General features: G+C 40.9%; 1 protein-coding gene and 1 long non-coding RNA gene across 4 annotated transcripts in view; one reads left to right on the forward strand and one right to left on the reverse strand.

Moving 5' to 3' along the window:
• LOC101000755 (aspartate-rich protein 1-like) overlaps positions 1-11,916 on the forward strand; it is a 181,716-nt gene that overhangs the window by 114,468 nt on the left and 55,332 nt on the right. The gene's annotated exons all lie outside the window — the stretch shown is intronic.
• Positions 1-11,916, reverse strand: part of LOC103888275 — a 118,599-nt gene that overhangs the window by 16,041 nt on the left and 90,642 nt on the right. The window contains exon 2 of the long non-coding RNA XR_004178944.1: positions 4,106-4,216. This is a non-coding gene — a long non-coding RNA (uncharacterized LOC103888275). The remainder of the gene's footprint in view (positions 1-4,105; positions 4,217-11,916) is intronic.

Genomic DNA, 11,916 nt, shown 5'->3' on the forward strand with positions numbered 1-11,916 from the left:
CTACCAGAGGTACAAGGAGGAGTTGGTACCATTCCTTCTGAAACTATTCCAATCAATAGAAAAAGAGGAAATCCTCCCTAACTCATTTTATGAGGCCAACATCATCCTGATACCAAAGCCTGGCAGAGACACAACAAAAAAAGACAATTTGAGACCAATATCCCTGATGAACATCGATGCAAAAATCCTCAATAAAATACTGGCAAACCGGATTCAGCAGCACATCAAAAAGCTTATCTACCATGATCAAGTGGGCTTCATCCCTGGGATGCAAGGCTGGTTCAACATTCGCAAATCAATAAACATAATCCAGCATATAAACAGAATCAAAGATAAGAACCACATGATTATCTCAATAGATGCAGAAAAGGCTTTTGACAAAATTCAACAGCCCTTCATGCTAAAAACGCTCAATAAATTCGGTATTGATGGAACGTACCTCAAAATAATAAGAGCTATTTATGACAAACCCACAGCCAATATCATACTGAATGGGCAAAAACTGGAAAAATTCCCTTTGAAAACTGGCACAAGACAGGGATGCCCTCTCTCACCACTCCTATTCAATATAGTGTTGGAAGTTCTGGCTAGGGCAATCAGGCAAGAGAAAGAAATCAAGGGTATTCAGTTAGGAAAAGAAAAAGTCAAATTGTCCCTGTTTGCAGATGACATGATTGTATATTTAGAAAACTCCATTGTCTCAGCCCAAAATCTCCTTAAGCTGATAAGCAACTTCAGCAAAGTTTCAGGATACAAAATTAATGTGCAAAAATCACAAGCATTCTTATACACCAGTAACAGACAAACAGAGAGCCAAATCATGAATGAACTTCCATTCACAATTGCTTCAAAGAGAATAAAATACCTAGGAATCCAACTTACAAGGGAAGTAAAGGACCTCTTCAAGGAGAACTACAAACCACTGCTCAGTGAAATAAAAGAGGACACAAACAAATGGAAGAACATACCATGCTCATGGATAGGAAGAATCAATATCGTGAAAATGGCCATACTGCCCAAGGTAATTTATAGATTCAATGCCATCCCCATCAAGCTACCAATGAGTTTCTTCACAGAATTGGAAAAAACTGCTTTAAAGTTCATATGGAACCAAAAAAGAGCCCGCATCTCCAAGACAATCCTAAGTCAAAAGAACAAAGCTGGAGGCATCACGCTACCTGACTTCAAACTATACTACAAGGCTACAGTAACCAAAACAGCATGGTACTGGTACCAAAACAGACATATAGACCAATGGAACAGAACAGAGTCCTCAGAAATAATACCACACATCTACAGCCATCTGATCTTTGACAAACCTGAGAGAAACAAGAAATGGGGAAAGGATTCCCTATTTAATAAATGGTGCTGGGAAAATTGGCTAGCCATAAGTAGAAAGCTGAAACTGGATCCTTTCCTTACTCCTTATATGAAAATTAATTCAAGATGGATTAGAGACTTAAACGTTAGACCTAATACCATAAAAACCCTAGAGGAAAACCTAAGTAGTACCATTCAGGACATAGGCATGGGCAAAGACTTCATGTCTAAAACACCAAAAGCAACGGCAGCAAAAGCCAAAATTGACAAATGGGATCTAATTAAACTAAAGAGCTTCTGCACAGCAAAAGAAACTACCATCAGAGTGAACAGGCAACATACAGAATGGGAGAAAATTTTTGCAATCTACTCATCTGACAAAGGGCTAATATCCAGAACCTACAAAGAACTCAAACAAATTTACAAGAAAAAAACAAACAACCCCATCAAAAAGTGGGCAAAGGATATGAACAGACATTTCTCAAAAGAAGACATTCATACAGCCAACAGACACATGAAAAAATGCTCATCATCACTGGCCATCAGAGAAACGCAAATCAAAACCACGATGAGATACCATCTCACACCAGTTAGAATGGCGATCATTAAAAAGTCAGGAAACAACAGGTGCTGGAGAGGATGTGGAGAAATAGGAACACTTTTACACTGTTGGTGGGATTGTAAACTAGTTCAACCATTATGGAAAACAGTATGGTGATTCCTCAAGGAACTAGAACTAGAGGTACCATATGACCCAGCCATCCCATTACTGGGTATATACCCAAAGGATTATTAATCATGCTGCTATAAAGACACATGCACACGTATGTTTATTGCGGCACTATTCACAATAGCAAAGACTTGGAATCAACCCAAATGTCCATCAGTGACAGACTGGATTAAGAAAATGTGGCACATATACACCATGGAATACTATGCAGCTATAAAAAAGGACAAGTTTGTATCCTTTGTAGGGACATAGATGCAGCTGGAAACCATCATTCTTAGCAAACTATCACAAGAGCAGAAAACCAAACACCGCATGTTCTCACTCATAGGTGGGAACTGAACAATGAGATCACTTGGACTCGGGAAGGGGAACATCACACACCGGGGCCTATCATGGGGAGGGGGGAGGGGGGAAGGGATTGCATTGGGAGTTATACCTGATGTAAATGACGAGTGGATGGGTGCTGACGAGTTGATGGGTGCAGCACAGCAACATGGCACAAGTATACATATGTAACAAACCTGCACGTTATGCACGTGTACCCTAGAACTTAAAGTATAATAATAATAAAAAATAAATTAAAAATTAAAAAATTAAAAAATAATTAACTAAAAGTTTTAAAAACAGTTCATCATAAAAACAAATATTGGATTTTTTTTTCTACAAAATATATGAAACAATATTGAAGACACCCTCCATCATAATAATAAATTTTAAAGGCAGGAAAAAAAAGAAAAAAGGAAAAACAAAAATAAAAACCACAACTAAAATAATCAAGAAATAAAAACACAAAACAACCTGAATAAGCTCTGCACAGTAAAGAAAACAATGCACCAACCAACACTCAGAAGGCATTCTTCAGACAGAAAGGATATTATGAGGAATCATATATCTAAAAGCGGTTGTTATCTGACATCTGGGAGGAACGAACACCCCACTGAGGAGCAAAACACCCAAAACCAAGTAACCCCGCCAAAACTGGGCAACAAACCTGAACAGGCATTACTGAAAAGGCAACATGCAATTCACTAACAGGAAAAAAAAGGTGGTTCTCAATATTGCTAGTCATCTTTAAACTGTAAATGATAATCACACTCAGATACAAACTCACTCTAAAAATAAAAAACCAAAACCAATTATTTAAATCAAAAAATAAAAACCAATTATTTCAAACGAATGCCCCAGGGAAACCTGCATACACAGATACTCTTCCACACTGTTGAAAGAAATCACCATTACCATAGGTACTACGAAAACCACTTGGAGCTTCCCAAACAATCACAAAGCTAGCTACCACTTCATCTAGCAATTCCAACAGTGGGTATGTACTTTTGGACAGGGAAATCACTACATGGAAGTCATAGCTGCCTTCCCAGTTGGAGTGAAGCACTATTCACAATAGCCAAGGGCAGATCACCTGAGGTCAGGGATTTGAGATGAGCGTGGCCAACATGGTGAAACCCTTGTCTCTACTAAAAATACAAATATTACCCGGGTATGGGGGAACACACCTATACTCCCAGCTACTCGGGAGGCTGAAGAGGGAGAATCGCTTAAACACAGCAGACAAAGGTTGCAGTGAGCTGAGATGGTGCCATTGCACTCCAGCCTGGGCAACAAGAGAGAAACTCTGTCTCCAAAAAACAAAAACAAAAACACAAACACAGGTAAAATAATGGGTTTCACAATATCACTGTTTGAGATCAACTCATCTCAAACATGTAGATGAAAACCACACTCTGGAACCATCTCAATCTAACTGATATGAATATTGCCAAAAAGAAAGACTGTGCTTGAAATAAGGCAAAGGTTGGTGACAAGACAAAGAAAGGGATAATCTCACATGCTACTGGGTGGAACTTTAATTAGGATGCACTCTAGGAAAAACAGTGGAAGGTTCTTGAACAAATTAAACATGCGCCTAACATGTAATGTCATCATCCCACCTATGGCTCTCCATGGAAAGCAAATGAAAATCATATGCTGGAGACAAAGCTTCCTTCCCCTCTTTCTTGACACGCTACTGACAATAGCCAAAGGATGGAATCAACCTACCTGTCCATTCACAGATGAAGGGATGAAGAATCTCCAGGACACAGGCACAATGGAATACTTTTCAGCCATCAAAATTCAGGGCATTTTTCATTTCCCACAACACGGCTGCACCTGCAAGACATTATGTTCAAACAAATCAGAAAAGCAGAGAAAAGAGAAAGGTCAACCCTGCATGTTCTCAATTATGTGGGAGCTGAAAAATTTAACTCACTGAAAGTAAAAACACAGTAGTGGTCACCACAGGCTGGGTGGAGGACAGGACAAGGGCAAGGATTGGCAATAGGTATTTAGAGATTTAAAGTAGAGGAATACATTCTGGTATTCTACTCCACAGCAGGGCGACTGTGCCTAACAATACTGTCGTGTCTTTGTCAAAACAGCTACCAAGGAGAATACTCACGTTCATACCTCAAAGATATAAGACATATATGTGATCACAGGCACAATAAACTCCTTGATTCTATCCTTATGCAAGGTATACAATTATCACAATGTCCCACTGCACCATTAATTCTGGACATGTGGTATGAACTAAATTTTTTACAAAATGTTAACTACACACAGCTAGAAATTCACACAGAACCACCAAAGACCCTGAATATGCAAAGCAATCTTAAGAAATACAAACTAGATTGGAGGCCTCACACTCTTCATCTTCAAATTACAGGTAAAAGATCTACTTATCCAAAGACTACAGCAGTGGCATAAAAAGAAACCATGCACCTGTGGACATAACAGTACCTAAACGCACACCTGTACGCAGTCAACACATTTTTTCTGAAAAGAACGCCTATAAGATGTAATGAGACTGGGTGCTGTGGCTCACGAATTAAAACCTAAACACATGACTCAAAAGCAAAAAGGCCTACAGGAAAACAGAGTGAGCTTAAGTTTCGAAAAACCTGAATCGATGTTAAATAGTTCGAAAAACAACAAAAGGAAAACACTTCCAATAATAGAAGTCAAAAATCTTGGTTTTTATTATTGACTGTATCTTACAAGAATAATCACTGTGTGGCTGGGCACGGTGGCTCACACCTGTAATCCCAGTACTTTGGGAGGCAAAAAGTCGGGTGGATCATGAGGTCAGGAGATCGAGAGCATCCTGGGAATCTCGAATAACACAGTGAAACCCCGTCTCTACTAAAAATAAAGTTAGCCAGGCACCTGTAGTCCCAGCTACATGGGAGGGTGAGCCAGGAGAAGGGCGTGAAACCGGGAGACAGAGCTTGCAGTGGGCCAAGATGGCAGCCGCACTCCAGCATGGGTGACAGAGAGAGACTCCATCTCAAAAAAAAACAAAGAATCATCACTGCGAACTAAACTAATAATCAACCAGTTTAAAAAAAAAAAGAAAGAAAAAAGAAAAAATACTGCACAGTAAAGAAATCAATGCACCAACCAACACTCAGAAGGCATTCTTCAGATAGAAAGGACATTATAAGGAATCATGTATCTGAAACTAACACACCACTGAGGAGAAAACACAAAACCAAGTAAACCAGCCAAAACTGGGACACAAACTGAACAGACATTACTAAAAACACAATATGCAATGCACTAACATGTAAAAAGGTAGTTCTCAACATTACCAGTCATCTCTAAACCGTAAATGAAAAGCACGCTCAGATAGAGACTCATCCTAATCTGAACAATTAAAAGAAACAAATTATTTCAAACAAATTCCCCGGAGGAAGTTGCGTACACACTCTCATACGCTGTTGGGGAGAAATATACAGGCACTATGAAAACCTTTTGGAGCTTCCCAAACAATCAAAAAGGAAACTACTATTTCATCTGGCAATTCCAGCAGTGGGTATACACTTACGGACAGTGAAATCACTGCATGGAAGTCATAGCTGCCTTCCCAGGTTGAGTGAAGCACTACACACAATAGCCAAGGTATGCAATCAACCTACCTGTCCATCAACTGATGAAAGGATGAAGGAACTTCAGCATACAGATACAACGAAATATGCCCCATCAACAAACATCGATGACAGAACGTCCATTGTGGCAACACAGATAAACTTGGAAGACGTTATATTCAACGGAATCAGTGAGGCAGGGAAACACAAACACTGCATCATCTCACCCATGAGGAGACTAAAAAAGAATTATCTAATTGAAAGTGAAAGTACAATAGTGGTTATCAGATGCTGTTGGGAGGACAGAGCATGGGCTGGCATTGGTAATAGGTACCAAGTTGCACTTCTGGGGAGGAATTAATGCTGGTGATCTACTCCACAGGAGGGTGACTACAAGTAACAATATGGTAGGATCTCTTTCAACAGAGCTAGAAAGGAGAGGAAAATTGAAGGTTCACATCACAAATAAAAACTAGACATGGGAATAGATACGCAAAACACCCTGACTTCATCATTCCTCAAAGTACGCAAGTAAAAAAAATCCCACTGTACTCCCTAATTTTGGACATGTATGACAAACCCAGTTTTAAATCTATAAATGAACAATGGCAAAATTCACATAGAACCATGGAAGACCCTGAAAATCCAAAGCACTTTCCAGAAATAGAAACTCACTTGAATGCCTCCTGCTCCCCAATGTCAAATTACATCGAAAAGTTACACTTACTGAGGCAGCAAGCAACTGGCATAAAAACAGAAACATATCCCATTGGACAGTATCAGGCAGCCAACAGACAAATCTGAATGTACTTACAGTCAACAGATGTCTCAAAAGGCCAGGCGCAGCGGCTCACGCCTGTAATCCCAACATTTTGGGAGGCCACGGTGGGCAGACCAGTTGAGGTCAGGCGTTTGGGATCAGCTTGGCCAACATGGTGAAACTCTGTCTCTAATAAAAATAGAAAAATCAGCAAGTGCGGCTGCATGTGCCTGTAATCCTAGCTACTCGGGAGCTGAGGTGGGAGAATCGCTTGGATTCAGGAGACGGAGGTTGCAGCGAGCCGAGATCACACCACTTCACTCTAGCCTGGGCAAAAGAGCAAAACTCCGTATCAAAACAAACAAAAAACCCAAACAAAACAGGGGAATGGCTAGTCCACTTTGTAAATGACGTTGAGAAAACTGGAAACCCATACACAAAACATGGAAACCTCCTTCACTTTATCTTTTATCCTTATGCAAGCTACACAAGTACTGCAATGTCCCCATTGCACTCCTAATTCTGGACATGCAGTATGAACCAAACTTTTCAAGAAATGTAACTATACACAGCTAAAAATTCACATGGAACCACCAGAGACTCTGAACATGCAAAGCAATCCTAGGGAAATACAACCTCGTTTCAAGGCCTCACACTGCTCAATTTCAAATTACATTCAATTCAAATTATAATTTCAAATTACATCCAATTCAAATTACAATTTCAAATTACATCCAATTCAAATTATAATTTCAAATTACATCCAATTCAAATTACAATTTCAAATTACATCCAAAGACCATGGTAGTGACCTAACAATGAAACCATGTGGACATAACAGAACCTAAACATATATCTGTATGGAGTCAACAGATTTTCAAAAGAATACCTGGAAGACGCAGTGAGGAGGGGGAGGTCCGTTCAATTAATGAATCTGAAAATACAGGATATCCACATGAAAAAGAATGAAATACGACCTTTATGTTACACAATACACAAATATCAACTCAAAATAAATGAAAACCTAAAAACAAGACCCAAAAGCATAAAACTTCTACAGGAAAACACAGAGTGAGTGGAAGTTCAGGGCAACTTAATCTATGCTCATAGGATGCAAAAAGAAAAAACAATTGGGAAATACATGGAAAATACACTAAAAATCAATGAAATGCATAAAAATTGTGAGTTTTCTTTCTTGCCTGACCTCAAATCGCTGCTAACAAAAGGAAAACAACACATGAAAAAGAAAATTCAAGAACTACAGCATGGTAAAGGGAGCAATGAACCAATTAACAATGAGAAGGCATTCTTCATAGAGGCAGGGCATGATGAGGAATCATTTATCTGAAAGAGGTTGTTACATGGTATGCACGAGAAACTAATGCTACTAAGAAGCGAAACATGCAAAACCAAGTCACCCGGCCAAAGTTGGGCAATGAACCTGAAGAGACATTTCTCAAAAGTCCCAGCTACTTGCAAAGTCGAGGTGGGAGAATCATCTGAGCCTCGGGAGGTGGTCAAGGATGCAGTGAGCCGAGATGGCACCACCGCACTCCAGCTTGAGCAAACAGAGACAGACACGATCTCAAAAGAGGAAAAAAGAAAAGACAAGAAATAAACTACACAGAGAAAGACAAACATCGCATTGTCTCACTCAGGCGGAATCTAAAAATCTTATTTCATAGAACTAGTTAAGCATAACTGTTCTTAACATGGGTTGGGGTTCAAAGGTGGGGCACGGTCAGGGATTGGAAACAGGTATAAAGTTACATATTCCATGAGAGGAATGAAACCTGTAGTTCTATTTCACAGCAGCAGGGTGAGTAGGTCTAACATTATCAGAGTGTACTTTTCAAGAAAACTAGAAAAGAGGATTCTGAATGTCTTCACCTCAAAGTAATAATAAATCTATGAGGCAAGAGATACGCTAAATACCCGATTTCATCACTAAATAATGCACCCATGGACCAAAGTGTCTCATTCTACCCTCTGGTGGTACACCTTTACCATAGGGTAAATTTTTGTAAAGAAATTTAAGGAAACAGGCTGAGCATTGTGGCTCACGCCTGCAACCCCAACATTTTCAGAGGCTGAGGCAGGCACAGCACTTGAGGCCAGGACTTCGAGACCAGCCTGGCCAATATGGTGAAACCCCGTCTCTACTCAAAATACAAAAATTAGCTGGGCATGGTGGTGCTCACCTGTAATCCCAGGTACTCGGGAAGCTGAGGCAGGAGTATTACTTGAACCAGGAGGCAGAGGTTGCAGTGAACCAAGACTGCGCCACTGCACTCCTGCTCCAGTCCAGGCAACAAAGTGAGACGACGTCTCAAAAAAAAAAAAAAGAAAAAAAGAAAAAGACCACATTTAAGGGATCAATTGACATGAACAAATGCACGACCTCACTAATCATCAGTGAAATGCAACTCGCAAACACAATGAGGTAACATCCCACGTTGGTCAAAATGGCCATTTTTCCAAAGTCAAAACAACATGCTGGCAAGGCGGCAAAGAAAAGGGAACGCTGCTACACTCTTGGGGAATGTGAAAACAGGTTTCCACTGTGGAAACCAGTTTGGAGATTCTCAAGGAACTTAAAACAGAACTACCACCAGACCCAGCAATTCCACTACTTGGTATCTACGCAAAAGACAGTAAATCCTTCTATCAAAAAGACACAAGATCTCGTGCATTCATGGCCGTGCCATTCACAAGAAAAAAGATGTGGAAGCATCCTAGGTGACCAGCAACAGTGGATTCGACTTTTTTTTTTTTTTTTTTTTAATGTGGTGCATAGACACCACAAAATACTACACAGCCATAAGAACACACAATCATGTCCTAAGCAGCATGGATAGACCTGGGGATTATTATGTTTAGCAAATCAAGGCAAGAACAGAAAACCAAACACTGCATGTTCTCACTTATGAGTTGGAGTTAAACAGTGAATACATTTGAACATAAAGATGCAAACAATAGACAACTGGGGACTATCAGATGAAAAAAGGAGGAAGAAAGGGGGTGTGGGTAGAAGAAGCAACTGACTGGCACTTTGCTCACTGCCTGGAAAATGGGGTCAGTGGCCACAAGCCTCAGTGTCATCAAATGTTCACATGTAAATAACCTGCAATTTAATCAAAATAAAAGTCTATTATTATTATTTTTTTAAACAGGGTTTCCCCAGGCGCAGTGGCTCCCACCAGTACTCATGGCACTTTGAGAGGCTGAGGCAGGCAGATCACTTGAACTCAGGAGTTTGAGACATGTCTGGGCAACATGGCAAAACCCTACCTCTACAAAAAGTGTAAAAAAATTAGTGGGGTGGCATGGTGGTGCACACCTGTAGTCCCAGCTACTTGGGAGGCTGTGGTGGGAGGGTCACTTGAGCCCAGGAGGTCAAGGCTGCAATAAGCCAAGATCACAGTGCTGCATACCAGCCTGGGTGACAGAGCAATAACCTGTCTCTACTAAAAAAACCAAAAAACTAGCCAGGCGAGGTGGCGGGCGCCTGTAGTCCCAGCTACTCAGGAGGCAGAGGAAGGAGTATGGCGTAAACCCGGGAGGCGGAGCTTGCAGTGAGCCGAGATCCGGCCACTGTACTCCAGCCTGGGCGACAGAGCGAGACTCCATCTCAAAAAAAAAAAAAAATTAGTGGGGCATGGTGGTGCACACCTGTAGTACCAGCTACTTGGGAGGCTGAGGTGGGAGGGTCACTTGAGCCCAGGAGGTCAAGGCCGCAATAAGCCAAGATCACAGTGCTGCATACCAGCCTGGGTGACAGAGCAATAACCTGTCTCAAAAAAAAAAAAAAAAAAAAAAAAATAGGATTAGGATATATCATAGATAGACAGATAGATACATGGATGATAGATAAAACAAAACCTATAGTCATCCAAGCAATCAGTGACTAGCATAAACATAGAAAGACAACCAAATGGGCCAGAAGCGGTGGCTCACGCCTGTAATCCCCACACTTTGGGAGGCTGAGGCGGGCGAATCACAAGATCAGGAGATTGAGACCATCCTGGCTAACACAGTAAAACCCCATCTCTACTAAAAATAAAAAAAATTAGTCAGGCATCGTAGCAGGCACCTGCAGTCCTAGTTACTCAGGAGGCTGAGGCAGGAGAATGGTGTGAACCCAGGAGGCGGAGCTGGCAGTCAGCTGAGATCGTGCCACTGCACTCCAGCCTGGGTGACAGAGAGAGACTCCATTTCAAAAAAAAAAAAATAACAACAACAAAAAAAAACAGACAACCAAATGGACAAAATAAGGGAGCCAAGTAATCAATCCAAAATTATATTTAGAGCACACATTTTTCAAAAGCACACCAAAGGCACAACAGTTGAGAAAACTGTGCACGTGCACAAGATTGAAATAGCACCTCAAAGTCGCCCATACACAAAAATCTATGAAAAATAAATCAAACAGTTAAATTCAATCTGGAAAGCAAAACACTCCAAGGAGAAAACATGGCATAAGCACACATTTTGGGGTAACTTGACGCTGTCCACACAGGTTGTAAAAAAGAAAAAGAAAAAGAAAAGGAAAAAATACGGGGAAAATACACACAGACATTAAAATGGCTTAACGATCACTTTTTTTGGATGGGACACTGAAATCACTGCCAACAAACGCTAATATAAACATGACAGACTAAGTACAACATTAGAGCCTCTGTGCAGGAGAGAACAAATGAATCCAAAGAGAAGGCATCCTAGACCGGGCATGGGGGCTCACGAGGTCAGGAGTTTGAGACCAGCCTGGCCAACATGGTGAAACCCTGCCTCTAGTAAAAATACAAAAATTAGCCGGGCATGGTTGTACACACCTGTAATTCCAGCTACGCAGGAGGCTGACGCCGGAGAATTGCTTGAACTCAGGAGGTGGAGGTTGCAGTGAGCCAAGATCGCACCACTGCAACTCTAGCCTGGGTAACAGAGCAAGACTCCATCGCAGTCTGGTGCAGGGGAAGGGGGAAGAGAAAAAACAGAAAAAAAGAACAGCATCCTAAAGGTGAGAAGAAAAGTTTGGGGAAACATCCAGCTGATAAGGCATTGTTTTCCAAAAGGCACAAGCTACTAACGTTAGTAACTAGCAAAAAAAGACTAACCAAAAGAGAAACAAGTAACCGATCCAAAATTGGGCAAAGAGGCTGAATAGACTTTTAGCCAAAGAAGAC

Source organism: Papio anubis, chromosome 16 (genome assembly GCF_008728515.1).
Source record: "Papio anubis isolate 15944 chromosome 16, Panubis1.0, whole genome shotgun sequence".
Taxonomy (NCBI): domain Eukaryota; kingdom Metazoa; phylum Chordata; class Mammalia; order Primates; family Cercopithecidae; genus Papio; species Papio anubis.